Below are 8,269 nucleotides of genomic sequence, written 5' to 3'. Positions count from 1 at the left end.
AAATTAAGAGGCATTTGGTTTGAAAGTCAGCCTTTGGGGCTTATTTTTTTCCTGGCTGGGTCCCTGACCTCATGCTTCCTCGCGCAACGGGCAGGGTTCTACCCTTTGGGGCCTGGCTGCCTGCCCGCGGGGCTGCACCCCGGCTTCTCCATCACGCAGAGCGGCCTTCCGCTTTGATCTTGGGGCAGCTTCAGGGGCAACATCCTTGGGAGCAGCGGTTTCCAGTTTGCATCCGGTGGGATGCATCCCAGTGGGACTAGGGACAGCTGAGTAAGGTTGCTGTGATGCAAATATTTTCCACAGTATCCTCGGGACCGTGAAAAGTCAGCAGCCAGAACAAGTGAGGGGGGGAAGGTCAAGGCCTTGGAAAGACGCGGAGTAAGAGAAGCTGGGAAAGGTAGGGGGGAGTGGGGCGGTTGTAAGGGGATGGTAGTTGTAGTGAGCTCTTCAAGAGGGAATGAAGGCAAAGCCCTGAGCCTGCAGAAGGAAAAGCAAAGTGACTGGGAGGCTGGAATTCTGCCCAAGGACTAAGCTCCCTAACTACCAGTTCCCCTCTTTTCTTCAGGCAGCCTCGGTCCTGCCTTAACCTTAAAAGTAAAACTCACTTATCTTAGGGCGCCTGGGTGGCGCAGTCGGTTAAGCGTTTGACTTCAGCCAGGTCACGATCTCGCGGTCCATGAGTTCGAGCCCCGCATCGGGCTCTGGACTGATGGCTCAGAGCCTGGAGCCTGTTTCCCATTCTGTGTCTCCCTCTCTCTCTGCCCCTCCCCCGTTCATGCTCTGTCTCTCTCTGTCCCAAAAATAAATAAACGTTTAAAAAAAAAACTCTCACTTATCTTACCAGCAAAATGGGAATATTTGGAAACAGCCGAGAGTTGCAATTTTGAGACACAGCAGACAGCAAAACCATAGACAGGTGTGGAGAACAAAGAAGAAAAAACACTTAAAAAAGTTTATTTTTGAGAGAGTGTGAGTGCTGCAGGGGCAGAGAGAGAGGACAGGGCAGAGGATCCGAAGTGGGTTCTGCGCGAACAGAAGGGAGCCCAATGTGGGGCTCCAACTCACAAACCTTGAGACTGTGGCCTGAGCCACCCAGGGATCCCCAAAACGTTGTTTTATACAGGAGGGAGGGGATTGGGAGTGGCTGCTAGAAACTGAAACTCCTTTGTCTAAACTGGGAGTTTAAAGTGTAGTGGCTTCTCATTGGCTGAGCTGTGACAATCTGTCATTGGCTGGGCTGTTGCTAGGGGAGAGAAAAACCTTTCTCCCTCCCCCCCAGCCCCACACCCCAAGGGTTAGTAAAGTCGTACCACCTGCACGTACCTTTGTGTTGGGTCTGCAATTGAGGAAGAGTGGTAGGGTGTGTGAGCTCTCCCGTCTGGCCTCCTCCTTCATTTCACAGGAGGTTTTCATTCATTCATTCATTCATTCATTCATTCATTCATTCATTCATTTAATTTTAGAGACGGAGAGAGAGATTCCTAAGCAGGTTCCATCCCCAGGGCAGAGTCTAAGGCGGGGCCAAAATCAAGAGTGGGATGATGCTTAACCCACTGAGTCACCCAGGTGTCCTGGAGGTTTCCTTTTATTAACTTAAAAGGGCCTAGGCTGGAGTGCCCCTCTCCCGGTAGCAGGTCCCTAAGTTATAGCCAAAGTGGCAGGGAAGTTGATATGTTGAGAAATGCCCCGATCCCTACTTTGCTTAATTACATTAATTTTGTCTGCAGCTATCGTATAGGCTTCACTCAGCCATTTACAGGCCTGTCTGAAGTAGAGAAAAACATTGCCTAGGGCTCCTTTCTCCAACTGACTTTTGTTCAAGCCATCTGTAAGTACTAACAGGGAAAGAGGCGCATGAAATATTAAAACACTAACAATAAAACAAGTTGTAGAACACTAAGTCATGTCATGGGATCTTTGGGAGAAGAAGTTTCTTTCTCTCCAGCAAGACTAACGTCTGGAAAGAAAAATACTCGTCAGTTCTATGGAGGGAGAATGGGGAGCATAGTCTTGGTATTTTATTCACTTCCCTATTGTTCAATCACGTTAAGACTTTAAGAAAATGTATTTATCTAATATCTTTAATATCATTAAATATATCTCATGATTTTTATTTTCTTTCTCTCTAAAGGATTGAGTCCACATCTCCCTCTGGATCCATTCCTTGGCTCCCCTTTACAGAAAAATCCCTCAAAAGACTGGCTATGCCTTTGGGCTTGAATTTCTCTCCTCATATTCTCTCCTGAACCCTCTGCAGTCAGGCTTCTGCCTTGTCTATTCCACTAACATAGATCTTGTCGATGTCCCCAGTACCCTCCCTGTGGCTAAATCTTTAAGTCCTTTCTTGGCTCTTATCTAAATTGACCTATCAACAGCATTCAACATGTTTGACTCCTTGTCACCTCCTTGGAAAACTTTTTTCCCCTCCTTGACTTGGAGCATTCCACATTCTTTGATTTTTGTTCTCCCTCACCCATCATTCCTTTCGGTCGGCTTTGCTAGTTTCTCTTCACATCCCGTTCCTCTAGATGTTAGGGTGCCCACGGCCCAGAACTTTTGTTTTCCCTGCATGTCTACACTCGGTCTCTTGGTTATCTCCTCCGTTCCAGCACTTAAATACCATCTGTCTGTTGACCGTTGCCAAATGTATCCCTCCTGTCTGTATTTCTTCTCTAAACCCCAAGTGCAGCTCCCCAAATGCCTCAACATCCTCACTGAAGCATCTCAAAGACATCTCAAACGTGACGTGTCCCAACATGCTCCCTAGAGTTAAGCCCAAGCCTAGGAGTCAGTCTTGATTCCTTTGCCTCACACCACACATCGAATGCAACCGCAAATCCTATTGGGTCAAATTTCAAAACATCCAGTCCCTTGACTCTTCAGCATCCGCACCACTACCATCTGATCTCGGCATCCTCTGGGGTCAGATGACGCCACTCTGTGCTCAACACTCTCCGGTGGCTTCCTATTTCGGATAATTTACAATTTCCAAGCTCAAAAAGGATCTTAACCCCTCAGCTCCTATTACTTCGCTGATCTCATCTCCTATTATTCACCCCCTGGCTAATTCCATGTCATGTCCCACTGGCCTCTGCTGGTCCTCAAACCTCCAGGGATGCTCCTGGTCTAGGTCTGTGTGTTTGGCCCACTGTCTAGAATTTTTTTTTCACCATCGATACATGTCTCTTTCCCCATCTTCAAGTCTTTGCTCAAATATAACCTCTGCAATAAAGCCTTTCCTATTTGATTCGAAGCTGCAGCTCTTTCCACTATTACCTTGCCCAGCTATTGCTACCGGAACTTGCTTAGGACACAACCTTACATAAAGAAGGTGCTTGATGGGTATTTGATGAAATAATAAATCCATGATTATCACACAGGAATGTCATCTTCTGTGGGGAAACAAAGGTTAATTGGGAATTCGTAAATGAGATAAACCTCTCACAAACAATGTGGTTATGCAATTTTAATTCACTGGTCCAAGTCTGCTTATGCAGTAAAAAATAAAGGCATGAATAACCTGTGTATTAGAAACTGTGGACAGGTACGCAAATTATATGCAAATCGGGAATTGAAAGAAGCTTTAAGAGTATAATGAATTTTTGAAAACTCTTTCAATACTTTTATTAAAAATTATAGAGGTGAGATGAAAAAGAATGAAAACTTGCCATTTGCAACAACGTGGATGGAGCTAGAATGTATTACACTAAGTGAAATAAGTCCATTAAAGACATATAGGATTTCTCTCTCGTATGTGGAATTTAAGAAGCACAACCGACGAACATAGGGGAAGGGAAGGAAAAATAAAATAAAAACAGAGAGGGAGGCAAACCATAAGAAATTATTAGAGAACAGACTGAGGGTTGCTGGAGGGAGGGGTGGGGGGGGATGCGTTAAATGGGTGATGGGCATTGAGGAAGGCACTTACTGGGATGAGCACAGGGTGTTATATGTATCACTGCATATATGAATCACTGCATTCTACCCTGAAACCAATACTACACTTATGTAAACTAACTTGAACTTAAAAAATAAATTTAAAAAAATCATAGAGATAAAAATCCTGAATAAGAAAGATGTACCTCTTAATTGGCATAGAAATTCCATTCTAGTTCAACATCAGCATGGACACTTCCTTTCATATTATTTTTAAAATTTTTAACGTTTATTTTTTAATTCATTTATTCATTTTTTAAATTTACATCCAAGTTAGTTAGCATATAGTGCAACAATGATTTCAGGAGTAGATTCCTTACTGCCTGTTACCCACTTAGCCCATCCCCCGTCTCACAACCTCTCCAGCTACCCTCTGCTTTCTATATTTAAGAGTTTCCTATGTTTTGTCCTCCTCCCTGTTTTTATATCATTTTTGCTTCCCTTCCCTATGTTCATCTGTTTGTATCTTAAATTCCTCTTATGAGTGAAGTCATATATTTATCTTTCTCTAATTTCACTTAGCATAGTACCCTCCAGTTCCATCCACGTAGTTGCAAATGGCAAGATTTCATTCTTTTTGATTGCCAAGTAATACTCCATTGTATATATATACCACATCTTCTTTATCCATTCATCCATCGATGGCTATTTGGGCTCTTTCCAAACCTTGGCTATTGTCGATAGTGCTGCTATAAACATGGGAGGTGCGTGTGTCCCTTCGAAACAGTCCCGTATCCCTTGGATAAATACCTAATAGTGCAATTGCTGGGTCGTAGGGTAGTTCTATTTTTAAATTTTTGAGGAACCTCCATACTGTTTTCCAGAGTGGCTGAACCAGTTTGCATTCCCACCAGCAACCCAAAACAGATCCTCTTTCTCTGCATCCTCGCCAACACCTGTTGTTGCCTGAGTTGTTCATGTTAGCCATTCTGACAGGTGTGAGGTGGTATCTCATTGTGGTTTTGATTTGTATTTCCTTGATGATGAGTGATGTTGAGCATTTTTTCATGTGTCCGTTAGCCATCTGGAAGTCTTCTTTGGAGAAATGTCTGTTCATGTCTTTTGCCCATTTCTTCACTGGATCATTTGTTTTTTGGTTGTTGAGTTTGATAACTTTCTTATAGCTTTAGGATACTAACCCTTTATCTGGTATGCAAATATCTTCTCCCATTCTGTCAGTTGCCTTTTAGTTTTGCTGTTTCCTTTGCTGTGCAGAAGGTTTTTATTTTGATGAGGTCCCAATAGTTGATTTTTGCATTTGTTTCCCTTGCCTCCAGAGACACGTTGAGTAAAAAGTTGCTGTGGCCAAAGTCAAAGAGGTTTTTTGCCTGCTTTCTCTTCTAGGATTTTGATGGCTTCCTGTCTTACGTTTAGGTCTTTCATCCACTTTGAGTTTATTTTTGTGTATGGTGTAAGAAAGTGGTCCAGGTTCATTTTTCTGCATGTCGCTGTCCAGTTTTCCCAGCACCATTTGCTGAAGACACTGTCTTTATTTCATTGGATATTCTTTCCTGCTTTGTCAAAGATTAGTTGGCCATATGCTTGTGGGTCCATTTCTGGGTTCTCTAGTCTGTTGCATTGATCTGAGTGTCTGTTCTTGTGCCATTACCATATTGTCTTGATTACAGCTTTGTAATGCATCTTGAAGCCCGGAACGGTGATGCCCCTGGCTTTGATTTTCTTTTTCAAGATTGCTTTGTCTATTCGGGGTCTTTTCTGGTTCCGTACAAATTTAGGATGGTTTGTTCTACCTCTGTGAAGAATGCTGGTGTTATTTTGATAGGGATTGCATTGAATGTGTATACTGTTTATCTAGCAGTTTTCTATGGTATTTTACATGTTTTTATATTATTTGAAAATTCCTTCATTCCTTCCTTGGTTTTGGATGAATTAACAGACATTTCAATTAACATAGTCATTAACCTTCATTTAAAAATTGACCTCAGGAGTAATTCAATTTGCCTTTTTCAATTTTTAACAAAGAGATTCTAAGACTTACTTATCAAGGTAGAGTATAATGAAAACACTGCCCCAGTTCTTCCCTGATCACTTCAAAAAGCACTATCCTTGATGTAAGCATCATTTGCTAACCTCTAAATCTCATTTAACCTATAAATGAAGTGTACAGGTATAAAAATACATGCTCTAAGCAGGTCTTACTAAAGTCAGTGGCAAAGCCATGCCTCTGTTATCTCTAAAATTGTACTTTTTCAGGGCACCTGGGTGGCTCAGTTGGTTAAGTTTCTGACTCTTAATTTTGGCTCAGGTCATGATCTCAGGGTTGTGGGATCCAGCAGGATGCCAGGTTCGACGCTGACAGCACGGAGCCTGCTTGGGATTCTCTCTCTTCCTCTTTCTCTCTGCCCCTCCCCCGCTCATGCTCATTCACAGGCTCTCTCAAAATAATAATTTTGTCAAAAAAATTAAAAAAGAAATAAAAATAAAATTGTACTGTATGCTTCAGTTGAAAATGATTACTGCACTTGGTTCTGTTTTTTAAAGCGGTTTTATCAATACATATACAAATGATAGATTTTCATTTAGAAACCTTTGAAGCCACAGAAAGTAAAGCTACCCTAAAATCTATTCAGTGGTTATCTATCCAATAGATAGATTGGAAATCTATCCAATAATTTCTCTTGGATACTCTTCCTTGATGTTAGTTTAGAATGCATATCAGTCATTTTCCCTTCTAAGAGGTCTGTGCTGACGGGGAAGCAGTTGAATGGGTCCTGGAAATTGACATGAATTAGCTTGAGCCGTTCTGAAAGAGCAGGGTGGATAGAAAACCCACCGTTAGCAGGAATTAGGGACCAGAGGGCACCAGGACTAGAGGCCCTTGGGAACAGGGACTCCAGGCTGCTCCCGTGTCCAGGAATCCCTCACATTTGAGAGTGGTTAAATTAAGACTGGTATTTTAAGTGCCTATAGCTAATGTTGAGGGAGAGTTTTGAAACATTTCTAAATGCTTCGGTCTGCTTGGTGTGGGTAACTACGCATTAAAAATCTAGAGTCACGGAGCTGGGGCCAGCCACCTACTCCATAACAGGTTCCATAACTGTGAAAAATAAGTCAGGAGAAATGTAAGGGAGAAACAAAAAAGAGGCAAGGCTCCAGCACCATTTTTGTCCTGTCCTCTGTGATCAAGGGCAACACTAGTTCCCGTCTCAACATACTTTTTAATTTCCAGACATCTCTAAGTAGGCAAAGATCCTCTCTTCTTACAACCAAAAATATGTCTGAAAATAATTTATTATGCATTTAAGTGATAATAGGACAAGTGTCACTGTAGATTAATAAAAAATAAATTGATAAAATGTAAGTATCTGATCGAAAAAAAAAATTTTGGTGATTTGAGATCTGAGAATAGAAACATCTAAGAACATAAGTCACTATAAAGGAAAACCATGGGGCAGGTGGGAGGCAAACGAAAATGACCCTGGGGCACCTGGGTGGTTCAGTCGGTTAAGCATCTGACTTCATTTCAGGATATGATCTCGTGGTTCATGAGCTTGAGGCCCAATTTGGATAAAACAGAAGCCTTGCTTCCAGTGAGCTCCAGCCCTGCTTTGGGTGAACACGAGCCCCACTTTGGTTAAAAACAAAAAAAAAAAAAACAAAAGAAAACACAAGTCCCCCTTCAATTAAGCCCTGCTTCTCTCCTCCTCCCTCCATCTCTCTCTGCCCCTCATGGTCCTCATGGTTTTCTCTCTCTCTCTCTCTGCCCTTCACTCACTTTCACCCCCCCCCCATACCCCGCTCTGTCTCTCAAAGAAAAAAGGAAAGAAAAGAAAAGAAAATGACCCTAGAGCCTGGCCTCCAACCCATCACCTCCCCTTCGCAACCCCCATTCCCTTTTCTGTATGAATGCCAGATAGGGGAACATGGTGGGAAGAGACACACGCAGGGTCAGAGGACAGAGCAGAAAGAACCGCTGCCTTAGAGGGATCAGGGAGGGTTCACAGCAGATGTGACATCTGAGCAAAGATCAGACTGTGATAAAATAAGCAGGAGGCTGCTTCAGGGCCTCCCTCCAGTGGATGAACACCTTCACCCGCAGACAGCAAACAGGAAACCATACACGGTATGGGGAAATTAGGTTTCTAGTCAGCTTTAAAAGTCAATAAATTTGGAACACTTTTGGATAGACTGCCTGAGGCTGAGCATGAAAACTAGCAAAATGAAATTGGCTCGGGAGACAGTTGCTGTCATTTCTCAAAGAGGCTCGTGACTCGAGTACTTTTTGAAAAAAGGTGTAAGGGGGCCCCTGGGTGGCTCAGTCAGTTGAGCGTCCGACTTCAGCTCAGGTCATGATCTCACGGTTCCTGGGTTT

General features: G+C 42.9%; 1 long non-coding RNA gene across 1 annotated transcript; it reads left to right on the top strand.

Moving 5' to 3' along the window:
• Positions 1-391: 391 nt before the first annotated feature.
• Positions 392-3,377, top strand: LOC109499493. The gene is made up of 2 exons (XR_002156772.3): positions 392-1,828; positions 2,132-3,377. It is a non-coding gene; the product is annotated as an uncharacterized LOC109499493 (long non-coding RNA).
• The last annotated feature ends 4,892 nt before the right edge of the window (positions 3,378-8,269 follow it).

Source organism: Felis catus, chromosome B1, assembly GCF_018350175.1.
Source record: "Felis catus isolate Fca126 chromosome B1, F.catus_Fca126_mat1.0, whole genome shotgun sequence".
NCBI classification, from domain to species: domain Eukaryota; kingdom Metazoa; phylum Chordata; class Mammalia; order Carnivora; family Felidae; genus Felis; species Felis catus.
Note: the sequence above shows the minus strand (reverse complement) of the source record. Positions and strands in the feature narration are given on the sequence as shown.